A 25401-nucleotide genomic window follows, 5' to 3' on the forward strand; every position below is an offset into this window, starting at 1 on the left:
ACTGAAACATGTATTTAAAAACTTTCTCATATATTATTAATAACCTACTATAAAAACAAGTAAAAATTTCTATATAAAATAGTATCAAGAAAAAACCACACTGAACTCACTGATCAATATTAGCAACACTAAAAGTGCAACAAAAAGATATGATGCGTTACAAATGAGATATAATAAAAATAATAGAGTAGCAGTTTTAAGATTTTTGCCTAAGGAAACTAAAAGTGCATCTTAACACACCTCAAGCTCTAACAATAAGCAAAGATAAAATATGAAGCAACTAATGAAATACAGAGAGTAAGATTATTTTACAAAGAACCCCATTTCTCTTAAAACATTTTTTTAAGAGGGAGAAGCAGGATTACTATCGAAATGATGCAAGTATTAATGCAATGTTTGATTCTTATTTAGATCCTGATCCAAATAAACCTACCACAAATGTGTACTTTTGAAACAATTATGAAAATCTGAATCAGAACTGGATATTAAATAGCAGTAAGAAATTAATATTTTCAGGTAATAGTATGGTTTTTTTTTTAAAGCATCATTCTTGGAAAGGCAATCTGAGGCTTTAAAGATGAAATGACCAGAGAACTGGGACTTACCTCATGAGAAAAAGAAAAAAGCTGGGCCAAATGCTGATACTTTATTGAAGCAAGATAATGGGTAAATGGGGTTCACTATACTATTCTTTTTTTTTTTAAGATTTACTTATTTATTTGAGGTGGGGCAGAGGGAGAGAGAGAATCTGAAGTAGACTCCCCACTGAGCATGGAGCCCCACGTGGGGCTCAATCTCAGGACCCTGAGATCATGACTCGAGCCGAAATCCAGAGTCGGAAACTTAACTGACTGAGCCACCCAGGCTCCCCTATACTATTCTACTCCTGTATAGGTTTGAAATTTTCTGTAATAAAAAAGTAATATAACAAACACAAAGTAGGAAATTAAAATTAAAATCTTGATGTAGAAAAAAATACTCTAAAAAATTTATTATAAAAATGTTATTTTCTCTCCAGTGAACCTATAAATTCCAATGTGATATTTTGAAAACATCAGTATGATCCTTAAATTCATCTGAGGGGATAATAGGAAAGTACATTCTGAAAAGAATGAGTAATAATGATAGTGGAGGGGTACCTGGCTGGCTCAGTCAGTAAAACACATGACTCTTGTTCTTGGGGTTCTGAGTTCAAGCCCCACATTGGGTGTAGAGTTTACTCAAAAAAAAAAAAAAAAAAAAATCACGTGGAGATGGCTGAGAGGGAAGGATTTACTACCAGGTATTAAAATGTATTATTTGGCAACCGCAATTAAAACAATTTAGTACTGACACAGAAATGAATGAGAAAAGACAGAATTCAAACACAGACCCAACAGCAATTACCTAAGGCAATACAGTATAGGGTATAGATGAAATTTCATAAAGATGACAAAAGAGCAAATTATTCAATACACTGAACTAGGATAAGTACATAGTCATTTGGGGGGAAAAACTCCCCTCACCAGTTAACCAAAAATGTAAAAAAACCAGAAATGTAGAAAATTCAGCAACTTATTTTAAAACCTTAAAACATGGACAGATTTCCTAATGAATGCCAACTAGTATTAAGGAAAATACTGGTAGTTGGGACCAGATATAAACCTAAGATCACTACCCAGGAAAAAGTGTGCATATGTGGCAGGGAGTAGAGGGTGCACAGGAAGAGGTCAGTATTCTTAATATATGAAGCACTCTCAAAAATCAATAAGAAAAAGATCCAAAAATTTGTCATAAGGATGGCAGGGCTTGAGAGAGTAATGACCATAGATACAAGCAATAATACACATACTCTTTTAATTTAGGTAAAGAATATAAGCATTTAAAATCCCGAGAAAGCTATAACACAGAAAAACTGCAGCACTTTGCAAATACAAGAGCAATCTTCATTGGCTTTCCAATCTGTATTAAGGATGTGTCGATGCTATTTCCTGTTCAGAGGGAGGATGCCATATGTCTTTCAACAAGCTCCCTTTGCCTTTCTCATCATACTGCTGAGGTGCTTATACTATTCTGGCTTCTCCTGATTGAATCTAAGAGACATTAGCTTTGAGCCTGCCTACCCACTAAGTGTAAATAAGTGGTAATAACTACATCATAGTACCAAGTGTTAACTGCTGAGTCACAGGACAATTTCCCAGGCATATCCGTACCTCTGGTGGGCCCACACTTTAGCCTGTCTGTATCTATTCTTACAATAAAATAAATAGCAATGAACAATAATCATGTATATTTTTTGCAAAGTAATATCAGATAATTACACAGTAACATCAGACAATTAAAATATATAGCGTTCTTTTAGGAAAAAGATTTACATGCAAATAATTCAAGGAGAATCTTATCAGTAGCTCAATTATAACATCATCAGAATAAAAACGTTACTGGGGACACACCATGGAATTATATACTTGTTAATCCAATAAACTTCTATTAAGCTCTTATTATATCTAAAGTACTCTGTGAGGGAATACAAGCTCAAATAAGACCTTAAGGAGTTCACAGTCTACTGAAGAGTCAGCATGGAAATAATTAAAATACAATGAGCATTACAAGAGAGACGTGCACAAAATATTCTGAGAGCACCAAGAAGTTTGAGAGTAATGAAAATGTCAAAGAGAAAATGACAAGCTGGTTGTTGAAGGTTGAAAATTTGACCAGGTTGAGAATAAGTAAAAGAAAAGTAAATTACACAGAGAGAAAAATATGTGTAAAAACACAGAGGGATACTACATTCAAAGCTTATCCAGGGAATTAGTAAAGCACAGGGTCCATAATAGGGTATTTTATGATAGACTACTCATCCATACTACTGAAAAACAGGCTGGAATCAGAGTTACATGATAAAAATGTATTTTAGGTAGATAATTTTGGCAACAATGTTCAGAAAACTAACCAAAAAATGTTGGGAGACAATTCTCCATGGGTCGATCATGTCTCTATAGGTCTTTATCAAATTTTTTTTTTTTTTTTTTTTTTTTTTTTAAATAGCGAACAGCCTTAAAAGATAAAGATAGTGACTTTATCTCAGGGTAAAAGTTGGGCAGGTTTCTAAGAAGCACCTTTAAAGACTGGGGTTTCTTAAGTTCGAGATTACTCAATTGCGATATAAACTGCGAACACAACTTCCATCTGGGTCAATCTCCACATTGCCCCTGAGTGACTGGGGAGACAAGCAGAACCAATGGGAATATGAAACTCATGCTTCCTGCTGTGCCTTGAGAAAAGTTCATTTGTCTCTGACACAGTAGGCTCTTGTCTTCTGTCAACATCTATGAAACTGTGGAAGACTAATTTGTTAGTTTGCAAGTGGGGTAAAATCCAAGACATTTCAATGTTTTTGACAAAAACCAGAGGAGACCAGAGCAGGTCACAAGACCAATTACCAAGCTATGCAGTATTACAAAAAGAAACAAAGATCTCAACATTAAGAATTATGAGGAAATAAGGAAACAGATGTAAGAAACATTTTTTAGAGGCAAAAAGGACAAGATTTGGGACTGATTAAATGTGGAAGGTGTGGGAGAGTGTAGGTTGAGTATGACTATACTGTCTCTAATTGGATGACTGGTGGATGGTTATGTCATTAACAGGAAAAGATAATATAAGAACACAGGAGCAAGTGCAATGTAAAAAGCCACAGAGTTTGAATATACAGAATTAAAAAGATACTAATGGAGAGATACCTACTGGATTATTGCAAATTAGGTTTGTAGTTCCAGAAAGAGGTCAGGAATAGAGAAAAATCACTGAGAATCGGCTACTGAAAAAGGATCAGAAGCCCCTTGGAAGCCCCTGAGAACTTGTCAGGGTATCCACAAAGTCAACTTTTTAAATTTTCAATTTTCACAACATTGAGGTGTTATTTGCATTTTTACTATGTTGACATTTGCTTTCATACTGCAAATTCAATATGAAACTGCTGGTACCCAAGAACAAAAAAAGGGCAGTGGAACCAAGTTGTAGTAGTAGTCACCAAATTTAACACAACCCTGTGCTCATATTAAAAAGATACCAAATAAATTTAAGAATAGTTTGGAGAAGCTGCAAAAATCATTGATTCTTATTAAACAATGACCCTTAAATATACATCTTTTTAATACTCTGTGTACGAATGAAGTACAATGGTTTCCTGAGGAAAAGCACTTGCGCAGTTGAGTTTCTACATGAACTGCTCTTTTTATTTAAAAAAAAAAAACACTTTTTATTTGAAAAAATGATTGACAGACAAATGATAGTTATTCAGACTTGGGTATTTGGCAGACATTTTCTTGAAAACGAAGAAAAGGGAAGACTGTCACTTAAAAAAATAACTGTCAGGAATATTGCTAATAATAAAATTTGAGCTTTCAACTGAAAATTATAATTGTGTAAAACTCATATACACCACAGTGAGATTCCTAATACATAAAAGACCATTTTCTTGAGATTGGTAGTGATATTGGCAAATGAGACATTTTACAACATTTGCAAGATCTGCATAATAAACAAAAACTTTGCAAATGACCAGTACACCACAGTGAAAGTCATGTATGGCCAGAAGAGTTAAATAGACCAAAAGATTTTTTTAACATACAGCTTTGTTGAGATACAATCCACATACACTACAATTTATATTTAAAGTATACAATTCAATGGCAGCTAGTATATTCAGAGTTGTTCAAGCACCACTACATTAATTTTAGAATATTTTCAACACCCCCCAAAAAACCCCTTAACACATAGTCGTCACACCCAAACCCTTGTACTCAGAAGCCCTGAGCAACCACTAATGTATTTTCTGTCAGTATAAATATGCATATTCAGGACATTTCACAGAGATGGAATCATAAAATATACAGGCTTTTGTAAATGGCTTCTTTCATTTAACATAATGTTTTCAGGGTTCTTCCATATTGTGGCATGCATCAGTGCTTCATTTCTTTTCATAGCCAATATTCTATCAGATGGATACTCCACATTCTACTTATCCATTCATCAGTTGATGGGCATGGGGTGTTTTCACTTTTCTGCTATTATGACCAATACTGCTATGAACATTCATGTACAAGATTTTATGCACTTTATGCACTGATGTGAGATTCTATGCATTTTATGTTTTCATTTCTCTTGGGTATATTCCAGAATTGCTGGATCATACAGTAACTGTATCTTTAGCCTTTTGAAGAGTAACCAGACTATATCCCAAAGCAGATGCACTATTTTTTTGTTTTTTAAAGATTTATTAATTTTAGAGAAAGCGAGTGTGTGAGTGGGGGGAGGGGCAAAGAGAGACTCTTTAAGCAGACTTCCCACTGAGTGCAGAGCCCAAAGTGGGGCTCATCCCACAACCCATGAGATCATGACCCAAGGCGAAACCAAGAATGGGACATTTAACAACTGAGCCACCCACGTGACCGACAGCTACACTATTTTAAAATCCCACCAGCACGATTTCTCAACACCCTAACCAAAATTTTTGTATATGGTGTGAGGCAGGGGTACAACTCAATTTTTTTTGTATGTAAATACCTCATTTTCTCAGCATCATTTGTTGAAAAGGCCATCTTTTCTTTATTGGACTATCTTGATATCCTTGTCAAAAATTAATTGACCAAGGATGGATGAACTGCTGGACTCTTAAACCTATGACAACTAAATCTGACAAAGGTGCAAAAGTAATTCAACAGAGAAAGAATGGCTTTTTCAACAAATGATGCTAGAATTAATGGAGAGTCATATAAAAAAAATCTTCAACCCATTCTTTATAATATAAACAAAAATACTTCAAAATGGATCAAAACCTAAATGTAAAATTTGAAACTATAAAAATTCCAGAAAACGGGAGAAAATCTCTGTGATCCTGAATTGACTTTGATCAATACATTTTTAAATACCAATTTAAAATATATAACTGACATTAACTAAGTGCTAGTGGTATCATAACTTTTTATCTTGGTCACTTAGTACTTCATACATAGATACATCATAATGACTATAATTTCTCCCCTGTTGTTGAACATTTAGATTGTCCTCAGTTTTCTAAATTACAAATACTGGCTTCATATTTTCAGTATTACTCATGCACATAACTTTTTTTATTGGATAGATACTTAAAGTAGGAATTACTGGGTCAAAGATTATGTGCATATTAAATTTGTAAAGATACTGCCAAATTGCTCTACCATAAGGTGTATCTTACAGAAGAGTATAAAAGGGTATAAAAGAGTTCTTTGCTTTTTATCTTCCCTAACACTGAATTCTAATCAGTTTATTTTTAAAAATGTGACAACAAATATGGCAACTTTTATTTTAACTTGTATTTTTTATTGTTAATTAAGGTGAGGAGCTTTTCATTTACTTATAAACAATTCATATTTCTTATATAAATTGAATTACTCATCCTATCTTTTGTTTACTTTTCATTTGGGTTTTTCTTTTCTTCTTAATGATGCCATCAATCCAAGAATCTGTTTTCATATTAGGTACCTACTACCTCTTTGACACATTTGGAAATATTTTCCTTGTTTCTTTTCATATTTGTTTATTTCCTTTCACCCAAAATCTTTTTGGCCTTTTAATGTATATCTTCACAGTTTATGAGATTAGAAACAATAAAAATTGACAGAGAAAGGTAAGCCAGTGAAGGGTACAGAGAAAGGACATCAAAGAATTAATAAGCAAAGAACGAAGAGTGTCATTTTTCCTGAAAGATAAAGAAAGTTAGGTTTCAAAATTGAGAGAATAAGCAACAAATTAAACAACCTCAAGTAGGCCAATTAGGGTCCAGATTTTTAAACAGTCATTGGATTTAACAATTTTATTATCAGTGACCTCTGTAAAAAAACACGTTTCCAAAGAGAGATAAGATTGGGTGTTATATGCAACTAATGAATAGTTGAAACTACACCAAAAACTAAAGATGTACTATATGTTGGCTAATTGAACATAATAATTAAAAAAAATTGAGATCCCAGATTGGAGATACTGAATAAACAATGAGTGGGAAGTGGACCAGTGGTGATAATAAATGTATAGTACTGGGGTGCCTGGGTGCCTCAGTCAATTAGGAGTCAGACTCTTGATTTCCACTCAGGTCATGATCTCAGAGTTCTGAGATAGAGCCCACCGTTGAGCTCTGCACTCAGCAGGGAGTCTGCTTAGGATTCTCTCTCACACTCTCCTTTTGCCCCCCATGTCTCTAAAATAAGTAAATAAATCTTAAAAAAAAATTTATACTATGCTATCTATACATCTGGTAGTGAAGGGAAGGGGAATAACAGTTTGAGGTTCTAGAGAATGAAAAAGACAACAGAATAGAGTTAAAAAGACACGATTATACAAACAAGTTTGAAGACAACAGGGAGAAAAGGTAAAAAAGTTGAAACCTGGTGATTTCTATTATATTTACACAGTGGGATATGAAGTTGCTTGTTGAGGGTACGGTAAGATGATACAGGAAATAAAGATTTGAACAAATACACAGAAAAATGACAACAGGAGAAGAAACGGAAAGTACTGTAGATGCAGACATGTGTCACTCCCTTATAATGCCTAGAAAAATGTCTTGCACATAGATGGACTCATTGAATGGGTTTAAAATTTAATTTTAGATAATTAAAAAATATACATGCTTTAGGAAATTTAGTTTTCATATCAGTTTTTTATATAAATTTTATGTAACCAGTATGCTAATATAATAACTACACTGTGATGTGATTTCCCAAGGAGAATAAGTAATTCTATTTATTTAATTTCTACAGAATTACATAAAGTTCAGATTAAGGGGTTGGCAATTTGATGAAATGACAGTAATTGAATTTTATATCTGAAACATAGCATGAAAGATTTGCAAATGTCACTAAAAATGGAATGTTTAAAATTTCTCTAGGTATTTAATAAATAATAATATTTTAAATATATGTACAACCCAAGAAATAAGGAAAATTTAAAATATTATAACATAAAATGTGAGAATAATACGGAATCAGTCAAGTTTCTATCTGAACTATATTAGCGGGAGTAACTATCAAATCATTTCCAAAATAAAAGGAAAAGTAAAAAGTACTAAAATTGTTAATCAATGGTAAAGCTTGTATCTAAATAGAGTTAGAATGAACACATTACTAAACGTATTCAGGTACTAAAGGTATTCTGAAAATGATTTTTTAATTAATAAACTGACATCAAGGGGGAAATTAGGTAATGATTACATGGGAACTCTCTGTACTACCTTTGAAACTTTTCTGTAAACCTAAAATTATTCCAAATAATGAGTTTATTTTTAAAAACTAACAATGAAGCTTTTTTTTTTCACCTTTTTACTTTAAAATAATTTTATACTTACAGAAAAGTTGCAGAAATAATACAGAGAATTCCCATACACCTTTTACAAAGATTACTCTAATATTAGCATGTTATATAATGAATATTATCAAAATCCTGGAATTGCTTTCACATTTTGAAACGTGTATCCTGCATATCATAAAAAATCTCTGTGTCATAAAGCAGTATTTTTATTACAAAATTTCTTTGACATGGCTTGTTCTACTCATCTCAGGTGATAAATACAAGAACACATTTCTACTTGTAAGCAGAGTAAAAGAAAGTAGTGTTTTCACCTATCAATTGTATTTCTCAACTTTCTAGAATGTATTCCTATTTTGGAAATGAATATCCTGTAAGTGGATGAATAATAAAGTATTTATAAAATTATATATGACATATTAATTTTCAAAAGAATTTCCAGAAAGAAATCTACAATTTTCAAAAATGTTACAGCATGAGCCAAGTGAGGGTTTGAAGACCAAAAATGTGTAAAAGGACCCACCTGTATAATATTAGTATTATGATTTTCACTTAATAGTCTCAATATCCAAGGTATAAAAGAGTAGTGGATGGTAAGTTAGACTGATCTAGAATTGGTAGATAGGTGAAATAAAAGGACATAAAAATTGAGAGAAAAACTTAAGTGAGGTCGGATGCATTATCCAAGTGCAATGGAATGGCAGATTTGAAGGCAGTGAAACTTAGAGGTACAAGGGGTAGGAGAATTCTATGCAATCAAAGAGTGAAATTACAGGAGAAAAGTCAGGGAAAGATTACAAAGGATGAGAAGCTTTAGTCCGACAGTAGAATATTAGAACTTTAGATTTCATACATAGAACTGTAAAGAATGATGATGTACAGCATGGCCAACATGAGAGAGTGGGGCTGAAAAAGAACCAAGTTCAACAAACTCTGAAATTAGGATGATTACTGGGTTACAACAATGAAGTCAGGGGCACCCAGGTGGTTCAGCTGGTTAAGCGTCTGCCTTCGGCTCAGGTCATGATCCCATGATCTCCCTCTCCCTCTGCTCATGCGTATGCTCTCTTCTCTCTCTCTCCCAAATCAATCAATCTTTAAAAAAAACCAAACCAAAACAAAAAACAAAACAAAACAAAAAAAACAACAAAAAAACATACCATGAAGTCAAGCCACCACCAGGTAGATTATTCCTTACCTTTCCAGCTTCAGAATCCTTGATAGATACCGATATGTCACAATTAAATTCACTTAAACATCTTTAGACTATAAGGATATAAAAATTATTAAAATGTGCATTTTATCTGGCTTCTGTTGGACCCAAATAAGTAACACAATTAAAAAAAGAAAGACTGCCAAAGAAGAAATGTTAAATTATCCTGAGAAGGGAGTATTAGAGCAGAATTGTCATTTCACAATTTTTTCCTAGTTTTTCAAATAATGCCTCCTATTATTAACTTGAACTGAAGTAATATAGTTATATTCATAAGAGTTTTATTTCTTAAAAAAATAAAATCAGTCATTTGAAATATTTTAAAATTCAAGAAATGTACTCTAAATCAATGCTATAAAGAAATATTAAGCATTCAATAAACGCCTACTAACTCAGCATGGAAGGATCTGAAGTACATGTAAAAATCATGCTGAAATTTAATATAAAGTCATTGTTCTGAGGAGAGCAAGAAAAAACAATGACCGAGACTATAACTGATGTGAAAATATGAGTGGAATTTTTATTAAAATAAAAAGTACTGATTATCATAAATGTCCCATTTATTAGAGAGTTAGGATTTAAATAACCACAACAAGTGATCACAGAGGCACTAAGTAACAAAAAATATAGTTAAAAAACACAGGCAACTATTACTTCAAAAACTGTAAGCCTTCATTTAGTTCACTTTTAACAGCTGTAAACACTATATATAGACCCCAGGAGTCAACTAGTATCAAAAATTACAAGTTACTAATACACACTCAAAAAAGTTTATTATTCAGAGAAACTACTACTTTGTGAGGTCCACAAAAAATAGAATATTTCAATTCCAAGAAAATTCATTACTCATTTCTAAGAAATAATTGGCACACGATGGAAATTCCTTGATAGCCAAGATGTGTATATAATTAAAGCATGTAATTAACTGAATGTATAAATTCTCTCTTGCAAAAAACAATCTCTTTCATACATTGATTATCAATGGATGTGTCAGCATTATGGCTAAACCTTCCAGTTTTTCCTGAATGTAAGTAAAAAATAAATACACATCATTTCAGAATGCATATGTTAGAAATCTAAACCATTTCAGAATGTTAAGGGGAATTGACTTTATCTTTTGGTGTGTGAGGCAGCAACCTTTACATTATGATTTTTCTACTATATAAACATGACTGATTTTACATTTTTTTCAAACCCCAAATTTGCAACTGTGAAGACACACATTTCATTGTGAATTTTTCATTATAGTGTATTGTTTGAAAAGGAAACATTATGATTAAAAATGTACTAGGTGATCAGTAAAGTTACCCTGAAACGAACAGTTTATCATACCTCCACATAAGAATTTCAAGAATATTTTGAAATACCTCAACATTACTCCATATGATCTTTAAAACTATTAATCAAAGATTCTTAATAGTAAGTAATTCTTAAATATTTTCTACTCTAAACACGCATATCCCAAACTCATTTCTAACCATAATCTACTGGACCAATTGTTTATCAGAAGAAACTGAAGAAAAATGTTCAAAAGATGTTGCTCAGATTCTGGAATGCTAGTACAAACATTGTGGTAGGCAAATGTATTTTAACAAGTAAACAAGTTGGTCAAGCCTATGAATACTTAAGCTAGATCTGGTTTTCAAAGAAATAATGTTAATTGATATCGAATAATCTATACCACACTCATTAACTTTTTGTTTAGTGATGTTCAATCATTTTTAGAGATTATCTTCTGATTAAAAATTGAATGGACTTCAGACAACCCATTTAGTGTAACATGGTCATAAACTCCCTTAGTTTTTCCGTCTGTTGATTTGTTTTGATAGCTTTACAAAGGTTTAAATGATGGAAAATTACTTGTACAAATTTAAGATATAAAATTATGTAAGGTTTGACCTAGGTATATACCCAATGTACAATTAATCAATATTTTCTTTTATAGATTATTCTACTGGTTACGTATCTTAGAAATCTGTCCATGTAATTTCATTCAGTAATGTTTTATAGTTTTAAGTATACAAGTCTCATATTTTTTTTGTCAGATTTGTCCCTATATTATTGATGCTATGGTAAACATAGCTTTTTAAATTTCAAATTTTTAATTGCTAGAGAAATACGCTCAATTGAAAATACTGATCTTGAATCCTATAAATATACTAAACTCAATTATTAGCTCTAGGACCTTTTTGTAGATTCTACAGGATAATGAACATAGATGGTATCATCGGTGAATAATGACAGATTTGCTTCTGCTTTTCTAATCTAGATGCTTTTCTTTTTATTGCCTAATGACTGGCTAGACCTTCCACTACAATGTTAAATAGAAGTGGTGAAAGCAGACATTCTTGTCTTGTTCCTAATCTTAGCGGGAAAGCATTCAGCCTTTCAACAACAAATACGATGTTACCATTGGTTCTTCATAGATACTATCTGTCAGGCTGGGGGTTCCCCAATATTCCCAGTCTGCAGAGTGATTTTATGAGGAATCAATGTCAGATTTTGTCAAATGCTTTTTCTGCATCTATAGACATCACTTTTTAGCTTTTCTTTTATTATTTCAGGTGGGAGGATAAATCCAATATTTGTTACTCTGTCAGAAAGAGGGAGTCTCAAATTCTTTTACTTTTGGATAATGAAAAATACACTTTGATTCACTGAATGTAGTCACTTGACTGAATGTAGTCAAGTATGCAAATATATAGCTCATAATAATTAGATAAAGATCTGTTTCTAACTTTTCATCTATTAATAAATTAGCAAGCCCTCAGATAAAATGACTAAACTCAGTCTAAACATGGTTACCAATATCCTATAGCAAAATACGGTATTATATTCCAAAATATGGCATAATGAGCAGTAATAACATTTCAGGCAGAAACCTGAAGCAGACCAATGAATTCTGGCAGAGCTACAAAGTAAAAATATGAAGTCCACTTAAATCAACAGCAGTTATGGTTATGTTAGAAGCAAGTGATGTGAGGTAGTAAGAGATGAATGCTGCATAGCCTGATTTAACGTCAGTAAATGTTCACAAAAAGCAAATCAAGAAATACTAAGTTTAAAAAGACAGACTTCAGTGAAATGATGGCAATCATCTTTCAGGACTGACCTGAAATGAAAAGAATACTCATTGCTGATCACTTGATTATTTGGGCATAATTAATGTTCCAAACGGAATACACGATGTGAACCAGAAGTTGTGGTTTGATGTGGGATTGGTTAAATTAAAAAAAAAAAAGAAGACTTCAAAAGGTCATTGAGATTAGCCTCCTTGGCTCTAATTTGTGAATATGGAACCACTGCTCCTAGGGGAAATACAGGGTTAGGTTCCTGTGATGCCCTGGTTACATTCTTTGTCAACCAGTTAATATCACTACATAACTTTGTTTTTTGTGTCTTGTTGTTTAGAGGGACATTTTATTTATGTTTATATATACACATATAAAAAGCTATATATATCTATATCTATGTATGAGTATATATACATATATACATTAATATTTGATTCATTAACATTGAAATCATGATCAAAAGCACTATAACTCATGCCAGAACAAAGCACGTCTAACAAAATTTTCTCTAAGGCACCTCACAACCCTCTAGCATCTAGGAACACTAGACTGCATTTCAGTACTATGCTTGGTGGCCTTTTTAAACAACAAAATCACCAAAGAAAAGCACAAAAATGAAAAAAAAAGGGGGGGGGCACTAAATACCATGCAAAGGATACTTGTTTATGAGTGTAATGAAACAAGGCGGCCAAGTGTTACCGGAGATGGCAAGGTACACATCACTTGACTTTTTTCTTTTTTTGCTCCTCTGTTTATATCTGTGAATGACTGCAAAGGTACCCTGAATACTGATTTTGGATTTGCAAGTAAATTTTTACTGAGTAGGTGAACTTGAAAATATAGTATCTACAAATAAGGAGGATTAACTGTATATATAATAGGACCCCCTGTGGCCTTTATCAGTGGTTTTAAATCAGTGGTTCTTAACCATTTTTGAAGTCTTGGATTTCTTTTTTGAGAATATGATAAAAGTTAAGTATCCTCCCAAAAAAATCACACATTAAAAGTTATGATTTTAATGGATTTACAGACCTCCTATACGTCCATAGACAGACCTCCATTCCAACTGATAATCCATGAGCCATGGTTTAAAAATGATAGCTTTAAAGGTTATAGGCAAATTTTTAAAGCATCCATTGATAACTATTTTAGATTTCAACTAATGCTTAAATCCTCATATTTACAAAATAGCCATCGTTATACCTATCAGCTTACATTTTCTGAATGCATAGTACAATAATGATTATAGTTTACCAACTAGATACAATATACAAGTGTCATAGAACATAAAATGTATTTGCAATTTTCACTCTTTCCAAAAGAAATTTTCCTTGCCTTTCTTGCAGAATTACTATTTTAAAAAATCTATAGAATATAAGCAGAAAAGCAACACATGAACTAATTTGGAGAGCTCTTCATGCTTCTTAAAACACTCCAATTTGGGGACATGAACATATAAAGTGTGAAGTTTCATAGCACATTGATATTTATATTAACTTTATAATTTTATTTGGTTCTCTACATACGAAATATCTGAAAATGTTGATTGTAATCCAGTATCCCTTCACTCTCAAAGAAAAAGTTTGACTGCCAAAGACACTTTCATTTAAAATTTTTTTTTTCAAAAACAATTTTATATCTGTTTTACAACTGACACATTAACTTGGTAAATGTAAAGTACTAACAAGAAAGCAAGTGGTATTTTTTATTTTATTTTATTTTTTATTTTTTTAATAATAATTTTTTATTATGTTATGTTAGTCACCATACAGTATATCCTTAGTTTTTGATGTAGTGTTCCATGATTCATTATTTGTGTATAACACCCAGAACTCCATGCAATAATGTGCCCTCCTTAATACCCATCACCGGCCTATCCCAATCTCCCGCCCCCTCCCCTCTGAAGCCCTCAGTTTGTTTCCTAGAGTCCATAGTCTCTCATGGTTCATTCCCCCTTCTGTTTACAGAGGGGCAAGTGGTATTTTTTTTTTTTTAAAGAAACAACAGAGAAAACAAATATCAGCAATTACTACAGCATTAAGCAATAACAGTTAATCAACAAAGAAAATTACACCCTTGCCATAATTATATATTAGGGTATGAAGAAGGGCTAAGTGGGAATGTTCTATATTAAAAATTTCAAAAGGTACTGGATATTTAGTACAAAGACTAAAAAATAACTTACTGCATTTTAGGTACAGAGGGTTCAGACATTGAGAACACTTCTAAATGACTAAAGTGAATGCTTAGCAGGAGAAGTTGAGAAGTTGTCTCCTGATAAAGGGAGAGGAGATCGGTCAGGGGTCTGAAGCTAGGAATAAATTATTCAAGTATATTCTGAAGAAAATAAGAAAGAAAGGTGACTGAAAAGCAAACAAAAGAATTGAAAAAAGGTTGAAGGCCCAACTTCATCTGAAAAACTGGGTTATTCTGCCTCTGTACATACAGCATGATTTTATGCAAGTTTCTATCCATCCCTTATTCTGTTATCATCTTGATTTCTTCTGGCATGATATGCAATTTGGAATAACTATGATTCAGAATATCCTAAGTAGTCAATATTTACAAATTATGTATGTTGCTAAATTTTTTTCATAATTATCCATATCAGACAGTTCTAGCTATACTTCAGGAAATGTGGCTGTATTTATGAACGGATATGTAGAGATGTAGTAAGTATCTGTTGATGTATCTGTAGTGTTTGTTGATGACAGCTTACGTAAAAACAAGAATACCTTCATCTTCCTCATGTAGGCAAATACAGGATAAAAAATTCCTAGCTCTGGGAATGAAAGGTTTAGTCAGTTTCTTACCTCCTATTGTGAAATATATATAATGCAAATTACATATACATGTAAGTGGATATGAAGGGTTTTTTAATATAAAATTATATTAATAAAGAACTAATCCATATGCTTTTGCATAAACTATTTTATATTCTTTATATATAGAAAAATTTGAAATAAATGGACAACAGGTTTACATTAGACACAGATGTTAATGTTAAATCAACTGTTATATACATCACATAGAAACCTATGTTAATGCTAAATGAAGGAATTTCCCTTAAATGTTCCATAAGCTCAACTTACATTATGAGTTACTCCTTAAAACACAGGATTAATAAATAATACCCAAAGTATTACATCAACCCCTCACTTGAAATCAATATTTATGGATACAAGGCAATCCCATAACAAGTAATATAGATATACTCTAATTTTGCACCTGTCACAATTAGGAGATTTAGTTTTTAAACTTTTATTATAAATAAATGAGAAATTAAGTCCAGTTTTTTAGTTTGCATTATAATTCTAACTACTGAGAAATATGTTAACTTCAAAAATTCTAGAATTATTTTTATTCTCTGGGCATGAAGTAGATTCTTTTAATTAAACTTATTTTTCAATGTACTATGAAATATATGTATATATTTATACAAAATTTTATCCATATAAATAGAATTTCAACCCTAGATATCCCAATCTCAGCCTACCACCTTTTTTTAGTTTAACAGAGAGGTGTGGAGAGAAAAATATTCAGAATCATAGATCATAAACGTGCATATGTGACAGAAAATATGTATGTTATCTGCCTATGCCAAATTCTAGTCATTAGCGCTATATTTTCTAGTTATGTTATCCACCTATGTAAGCCTTAAGGCCAAACTGCAGTTCTGCTACTTACTAACTGCACAGCCCTGCACTTCCTATAAACAAGTATTAATTCAGAAACCATCAAGGGTCTGATATTTAATCCTACTTACATTAATAAATTAGCCAGTGTCTGCCTGTTTCTTTCTTTTTTTCTCTACACACACACACACACACACACAGTGACATAAGGACATGAGACCTCTGGATCAGAGACAAAGACAATTTATTGCTCATGGCAAAAACAGCAGCCAGAGCAATAACTTAGTGCTATTTCCCTGAGTTCCAATCCTCATGAGGCAATGCAATGAAAGCTGGATATTACTGGCACATGTAGGAGAGAACAGCACAGAAGAGTAATCCCAAAACTAAGAAACTTTGATCTTTTAAGGTTTCTACTCTGCTCTAGAAAGAAAGATTACCCATTATTCTAGTAAAGAAGCAAATCTCCTAAAGGAAGGGAAAGGTGAGGGTCTTTTATTTTAATTTTAATTTTGGGATGTCTCTGATGTCATGTTACTACTAGTTTGACTATCCAGGAATTTCTCCTCATACAAAACACTGGCAATGCAAATGCCTTTGCTTAGAGACTGTGCAGGCACGTGAAAAATCTATGAACTATCTCCCAACACTCAGTTTTCCATCTCCAAATGAGGATAATAACAGATGCAATGAAGTATTATAAGGTTTAGATGTAAGGTGTCTAATGAAGTGACCAGCATATAGAGTAACTATTTGAGACAGAAAAACCTGAAATAGGGGATGCCTGGGTGGCTCAGTCGGTTAAGCGTCTTCCTTCAGCTCAGGTCATGATTCCAGGGTCCTGGGATCAAGCCCTGCCTCAGGCTCCTTGCTCAGTGGGGAGCCTGTTTCTCCCCCCCGCCTGCCGCTCCCCCTGCTTGTTCTCTCTCTCTCTAATAAAGTCTTTTTTTTTTTTTTTTTTTTTTTTAAGGAAAGACTTGAAATAGGCTTGTTAAAGATGTACTGACCAGTAGGGTTCTTGATTCACTAGATACAAAAGTTAAAAAATAGGAAAACCTTAATATTTATAACAAGATACAAACCATCCTATGAAATGAGTATGTTACAAAATAACCCAATAATATCTACTATGTGAACAAGATTGAGAAGATTCTTTTATTTATACTAACCAACATCTTTCAGTGATTTTCAAGCAGTATTATGTGATGCACTAACAGAGGATGATAATTATAATGGGTCACAACCATCATTTTTTTAATCTAATAGAACAGAATAAAAAACCAAAGTACAAGGTACTAAGGGTAGAAATTATTTAGTGAAAAATTTCAGTTAAATAAATACACACAGGCACCCTTAGAAGTGATGTAAACTGCATTTCTTAGTGTGGATTAGCAGACATATGTATTCAGTTATATGATAAATAAACAGTTCCCAAGAATTGGGAATTTATAAATAGTACCTAATATTTACCAATAAATAACTGCTTAAGAAAATAAAATTGAGGAAACCTCAGTTTTAAACATAATGAAAATAAGAAAGAACATGGACCAACTGTCCAATTCGAACTGAAGACAAGATAGAAGGAACTGACTAAATTGCAACAGAAAAAAAAAATTAGATGGTCCTGAGTGAGAAGAGCTAAATATCTTAATGAAAAATTTGAATAATATTAAAAAATCTTTTAAGGACAATATGCTTTTCTGTTCAGCTTCCAAAAATTCTATCTGTAAATCTTCCCCAACTCATCTGGCCCCACACGCTACATTTCTAGGAATATACTAAGCATTAAAGAAGATAAAAGCCATATTAAATAACCACTACCCCAAAGGGGCTTATAATAAAACAAAATTTAGCCTAGTCTACATTGTATCATTAACTCTTGATTGCATTGGACTAAGTATATACTTTACATATTATCTAAGATGTTTTTCTTCCTTTTTTTGGGTCATTTTATTATTCCTTCAAGTGACAGAGAAGTTTTTAAAAAGCTGACATATACATACTTTGTTGATAATTCTAAAAAGTGAAATGATGGGGGCGCCTGGGTAGTACAGTCATTAAGCGTCTGCCTTCAGCTCAGGGCTTGATCCCGGCGTTATGGAATCGAGCCCCACATCAGGCTCCTCCGCTGGAAGCCTGCTTCTTCCTCTCCCACTCCCCCTGCTTGTGTTCCCTATCTGGCTGGCTGTCTCTCTGTCAAATAAATAAATAAAATCTTTAAAAAATAAAGTAAAATAAAAAGTGAAATGATGGAAAAGCAACTAAGTGGTTTAACTTGTAGGAATAAATTGAGTCAGGAAAGCTGGGCTTGAACACTTAGCCTTACTTATCACAGCATCTAGCCACGTGAGCTTGGCCAAGTAACAAACTCTCAAGATATGCATATAAAATTCGAAAAAAATTGACCACAGTACAACCAAATCCACAGAGTGAATAAATACTTATAATGAAGTTTTGGTGATTTACCACAGTCCTCTGCTTGGACTACGTGCATTAAGTGCATATGGCTTAAATAATCATAATCACACACAGTGGAAGCAGTGAGTGAAAAGTGAGAAGCAATAAGATATCTAGCAACTCAAATTTAATTTAAGTGCTAATAGAACTTTCCCTTTGAATATGATATGGGTTTTTTATTTAGATTTAAAAAAACAATATAATTAAAAATGGAGAGATGCCGTGAAATTTTGGAACCATAATGAGTCTTAGTAATCAAGACTAAAATAATCAGTGAATAGATTAAGAAGCTGAAGCACTTCCCCAAGATCACTTACCTACCTGATGGCAGAGCACAGAGAAGACCTTCTATCTCGTGAGCTCCCACCATAACCTGTCACTTGTCATGACTGCTTCTATCATCCAAGAGGTTTACAAAGTTTTTCTTAAGACTATACAAAAAGATGTCTTCCTCTAAAGAGCCACAAAACAGTTGAAGTAAACATGTTTTTACATTACCAGTATCCAGAGGTAATACTCATTCAAAACAACAGATGTTTTAATAATAATAATAATATTCAAGGACTTCATGGATAATTATCAAAAGATCTTAAGGTTGAAGGATCAGTGTTGTGGGGCAATTTTTACCGTTTATAAAAGAATTGTGTAGGAGTCAAAGACACGCAATGTTTCCAGCAAAAGAAATTACACAAACACTGGAATCTTTCTGTGAGAGTCAATGAGTCTGTACATGTGATTCACTTCAGGGCAGCACAAGGTTTGCTATACTGATAAAAAGATAAAAATTACTATCTTGCCTCTGGCAGAAACTTATTCCAGATGCTCAGGGGAATGATGAGTTCACTTTTTCCTATTCCCATATGAAACTTCTTACTCAACAGCAGTAATCAGTAGAGAAGACTAAGTAAAGCCAGAGATTTAGTTGCTTGTATGATAATCCATACACCAATTTGTTGAATACATATTGTAAGCACTGTTTTAGAGTGATGCTTTTTAAAAAAATGAAAACCATTTTTTTAATGCAAAAGGATATAGCACATTTTTAAAACTTTATTTCTGTTCTATGCCTTTTTTAATTCAGAAAAGCATTTTTTTTAATCCCTAAGGAACTTTTATATACAAAATCAAATAAACTGAACATTACAAAAACAAGATTGCTCTTTTTTTACATTATGGAATATGTTTAACTTTGCATTTGAATAATTTTAGTGTTTTCTTTCCACATATAAGAGATTTTTAAGGCAAAAAAACAAAATATAAAAAATATTGATTCAAGTCAGATTGATTAGAAACTGAAAATCAATAAAACTTTAGACTAGTTTGCATTAATTATAAGCTAATTAATCAATTATAGCTGAGGCCCACCCATATTATAATTACGTTTTATTGTAACTGTAAATCACTTATCAATATCATTAGTGGCATACAATTCTCAATGGCAATAAACTTTCAAAACAAAAATTTATCAGAGAAAAATGTTATGACACATAAATTTAATTAAAGTGTTATATTTAATACTTGTATCTCCATGACAGAAGATAACCTTATGAAATATATAACCACTACTTAATAAGATTAAAATCTCGTATTCATGAAACTCCAAGTAACTCTTTCTGTTTTTGTGATCTGCACCATGGCATGAAAATAAGGGGAATAAACATGAACTTTTGAATATTAGATAACAGGAGTTTTTAAATGCAATGAAACTTTAGCTTATTCAAATGTTTTTCTCAAAGGCCTTAGTAAAAATTAAGCTGTGTTTTATATACAGAGCAGAAGACATTTTATGGAAGAGCAAACTGACTCCCATGCAAATAATATAAAGGGGCAAATTTCACACTGTCATATCAATAGTTATGATAACTCTATCTAAAAGACATGTATGGGGTGCCTGGGGGGCTCAGACGATTGAGCATCTGACTCTTGGTTTCTGCTTGGGTGGGGCCCCAAGGTCGTGGGATTGGGCCCTGGGTCGGGCTCTATGTTCAGTGGGGAGTCGCTTGAGATTCTCTCTCTCCCTCTCTCACTGCCCTTCCCCTGCTTGCACCCACACACTCTCACTCAAATAAATAAATCTTAAAAATAAATAAAGACATACATGTATGTCTACAGAAGACATACTTTAGACTAAAAGTTACAAATAGATTGAAAGTAAAAGGACAGAAAATATACAGAAGTTTCTGAAAGTGGAGTGTTCCTATGAAATCTTTCAAAAGCCAAAATGGTGGGGTGCCTGGGTGGCTCAGTCATTAAGGCGTCTGCCTTCGGCTCAGGGCGTGATCGCACAGTCCTGGGATCGAGCCCCACATCAGGCTCCTCCACTGGGAGCCTGCTTCTTCCTCTCCCACTCCCCCTGCCTGTGTTCCCTCTTTCACTGGCTGTCTCTCTCTGTGTCAAATAAATAAATAAAATCTAAAAAAAAAAAAAAAAAAAAGCCAAAATGGTAAGAAGCAAAGAGTATTCCCTACTTTTCTAAAGTTTGTGTTACACCACTTCACTTTTATGAAAGACCTACGTTAGAAACTGTTTTTGCTAACCAAAACAGCAGTTTAATTTAGGGAAAGGGAGTTTATAGATGGTACCAAGGAACGGTGACATTTGTGCTAAATATATGCTTTACATTTTTAAAATCTTTAAACATTTGAAAATACACATATAGCCAACAATTATCCACAACAGCACAAGCCTGGGCATGCTGCTCTTGCAATGCATATTTCTGCACTAAGAAAGTTCATAAATGAACAACTGTCAAAACAATTTTCAATACAATGACAGCCAAATAAATATATGAAACTCCAAGAACAGTTATTTGTATTATGTAAGCAACTACATGAGCGCCAACACATGGTGGATTTTGGATTGAGGACATCCAAACATAAAAAAACTTGAAGAAGCCATAAGTAGAAAGCAAAAGAAAACAAACGAACAGAAACAGAAAGAGCAAGAAACAAGGGTAATGATTATAAAAATCCATTTGAATATAGACTATGGCAAGTATAAGAAATTTTGGTGGTACCAAAGTAAAAATGAATTTAAATGTGAAAGAAACAAATTGAGGACATCACTGAATACACCTTGGTAGTACACTATCAAGGAGAAGAAACATAACTGTAAGTAGGAAACTAACTTTTGATGTCACAAGGTTACATATAGCACAAGAAAATGAGGACAAATGTTCACGGGGAAGGGCAGGCATAAAATTTGTCTCACTCTAAATTTCTGACATAAAGGACAAGGGTGTATGTCTGAATTAGATATTAGATGCAAAGGATGTGACAAATACGACTTACTGAATGACCAAGAGTTAATCTTAACAATCACTAAGAAATGTCTGTTAGAGAAGAAGTTTGTGGTGTTTTCTTTACAAGAATTTGAAAGGCACTGTCTAACGTTCTACATGTTGTACTATTACCAGTCCAATTATATTCTGCAAAATGACAATAATTAAATATTGATTAAACAAACTGCTACTGCATAAACATGCCAGCCATTTTAACTTTTCAAAATTACGTATTTATTTAAATTGATAATACATGGCACATTATAAAAATGATTAAAACAGTAAGAAAGCACACTGAGTGGAAAATAATTCTCCCCAAATACCAATGCCTCCTACACTGGTTGCCAGTTTTTATATACTCTGACTGAATTTCCATTTCTATTCATGTTTATTTCTTCACTCTGTTCTGATCCCCTAATCTGTCAATCTATATATCCAGATGATATATATACATTAAAACTACATATCCTAAATTTTCCAGAAGAGTCCAAACTTCTATTCAGTTTATCAAAGCAAATAGTACTACCCCTCATTTTCACAAAACATCTACTGCCTACTGTTTTGAATAGTAACATTAAGAGTTCCCAAACTAGAAATCGGAGTATATGATCTGAAATCTGGTTTAGAAAATATTTTAAGAATGAAAAGTCACTAGGTGCAGAAATGAAAACTGTCACATTACTCAAACTGTCAAATAGTATGTGGGAATATAGGAAAACAAGTGAGTTTTTCTCATATAATAATATAAACAATGCAAAATGTACATACATGGTCAAACACTGAAAACATTTCCTTAGATTTTTAGCCAGTATTCTACAACTTTTCCTTCCCCTCACACTCCCCCACAAAACACTATTTTTCTGGTCTATAGAGTTGAATCTTAAAATTATGCTAAACAAATATAAATCAGTAGGTATTTTTAAAATCAAGCTAAAGACTATTTATAGTAATAGAATACGTTAATATCAGCTCAAATATTTAAAATTCTCTCATATGTAGGAGAAAAATGGCCCTGCAAAATGGAAAAGAATTTCATCAACGGGTTTTAAAATAACAATGAAATGAAGAGCAGAACAGACAAGACTACTATTGGCCTCTGGCTTCCTTCAATATAGAAGTATTATAAAGGGAAGAGTAAGCCAGCATTGATATAATAAAGAAACCTCCACTTTAATAAATCATTTTTTCAGGAAAAGGAGAAGTCTGCAAAATCTGTGAAAGTGATTTATCTTCAGGTGAATAAAATGAACAGCAATTGATCTTGTACCTAGGGAGTGATTCTTCTTTCACCAGTTACAAATATATCTCTGTTAAATATCACTAGAATGGGTTGGGTGGTCTCATGTTTTGAATAATTTATTTGTACATTTAAGATTTAGGATGTATTCTGAAGTTTTACACTGAATGCCCCTGTTTCAGTTGGGTGATTAACTTGCCTATTATTTGGTCATTTTGTGCATCTGTAAAATGAATGTAGCCTGGTATAAGAACGTACGAGTGGCACTAAACATAGATTTGAAGAGGAGTATCAAAGGCAAGAACTCCATGAGAAAATGATGTTTAACCTTGAGACACATTAAATGGGTACAAATTGGTCAAATGAAGGAAAATAATTTTATAGGCAGAGGAGATTTTATGTTTATGCCAATGAGATAGGTGACCAACAAAAGTTTCACTTTATAGCATAGAATTCAGAAGAAATCATGAAGACCCTCTAGTTTTGTCTATAAAGTAGATCATTCTGCAAACAAAACTACTTTATTTACATTTGTATCCCTGGAATTTTGCGAAGAAGGTAAAAAATAGACAAAGGAGAAATAGGTTACAAAACTGATTTTCGTGCAATTAGTTCTGAAGTCTTTTAAGCCCTTGTTTTGTACTAAAAAAAAAAAAACACACACACATCATGGAATTATTCTGTCATGGAGAGAGAATTAGCTTAGATTTAAGATGCAAATTATGTGAATAAATGGGACTTACTCAATGACCACATACTAATTTTAGATTCACAAGAAATTGCAAAAACAGTACAAAGGGCTCCCATGTCACCTTCTGCCAGCCTGCTCTAATGATAACATATTACATGACCATGGTCCATTTTCAAATCCAGGAACCGGCCACTGGTACAGTAGTAAATTACTAAATCCATTCAGATTTCACTAGATTTTATATGTACTCTTGCTTGTGTAAGTGTATTTAGTCTATGAAATCTTATCAGCTGTACAGATTTGTGAAACAACCAGCACAATCAATATATAGAACTGTTCCATCACCATCACGAAGACCCCTTGTGCAACAACTTTATATTCACACTCTCCTTCTTTCCCCTTCATCCCTACCCTCTGGCAACCACTATTCTGTTTTCCAAAACTATATATATGTTTTAAAATGCAAGAACATTCTATTTTTGAAATCATATAGAATGCAACCTTTCAGATCGTTTTTTTAAACTCAGTGTGATGCCCCTGATATCCATGCAAACTGTTGTCTGTATCAATACATTATTCCTTTTTAAAGCTGAGTAGTATTTTATTGTATAGACAGATCAGTTTGTTTATCCATTCACCTGTTGAAGGTTATTTGGATTGTTTCTAATTTGGAGCAATTACAAATAAAGCTGCTATAAATATTTGTGTATCAAGTTTTTTGTGTGAACATAAGTTTTCCATTTCTCTATGATAAATACTCAAGAATTCTGAGTCATATGGAATGTATGTTTAATTTTATAAGAAATGCCAATCTGTTTCTAAGAGTGGCTACGTCATTTTACATTCCCACCAGTAGTGTATGAGAGATTCAGTCATTCTAGATTCTCACCAGCACATGTTATTGTCAGTATTTTTAATTTTTAGCTATTTAAATATATATGCAGGGATTTTGTGTAGTTTTAATTTGTACTTTTCTGATGGCTAAAGATATTGAAAACATTTTATATGCTTATCTGCCATCTTATATATCCTCATCATTTAACATTTTAAAATATATGATCTGAAAAGGGAATACACTATAATATCTCTAAATGTGCAGTTAGGAAGCTCTTCTAGGTAATTAAATAGTATGACAACAGGGATAAATGTATAAAAAGTTAATGAAGCTGTATGAATAAAAAGTAGAGAAAAGCATAAGTATAGAAAATTTAATCTAAATTATTTAGAAAATATCATTACAGGGATGATCTGATTAAAGTTATTTATTATAATAATCCAGGAAGGGCACTTAAAAGCCATAAGGTATGCATCAAATGCTGTCAATGTCCCTCCCATATCTTTTGGACCTAACCATTTACCCTTGCTCTGGTTACTTCTAACGGCTGATATCTTCCTGTTTATGCCAAAGAGGTTTTCTCCTAAACTGGTGAAAGCTGCTATGATCACCTGAGCACCAGACAGGTGAACAATTCTCTGGACTGCACTCCACAAC

At 32.7% G+C, this 25401-nt stretch overlaps 1 protein-coding gene and 1 non-coding gene across 8 annotated transcripts in view; one reads left to right on the plus strand and one right to left on the minus strand.

Moving 5' to 3' along the window:
* Positions 1–25401, minus strand: part of ADK (adenosine kinase) — a 518384-nt gene that overhangs the window by 283733 nt on the left and 209250 nt on the right. The window lies entirely within an intron of this gene.
* Positions 12613–12681, plus strand: LOC113259323 (small nucleolar RNA SNORD2). Its single transcript, XR_003317564.1, has one exon. It is a non-coding gene; the product is annotated as a small nucleolar RNA SNORD2 (small nucleolar RNA).

Source organism: Ursus arctos, unplaced genomic scaffold (assembly GCF_023065955.2).
Source record: "Ursus arctos isolate Adak ecotype North America unplaced genomic scaffold, UrsArc2.0 scaffold_7, whole genome shotgun sequence".
Lineage (NCBI taxonomy): Eukaryota > Metazoa > Chordata > Mammalia > Carnivora > Ursidae > Ursus > Ursus arctos.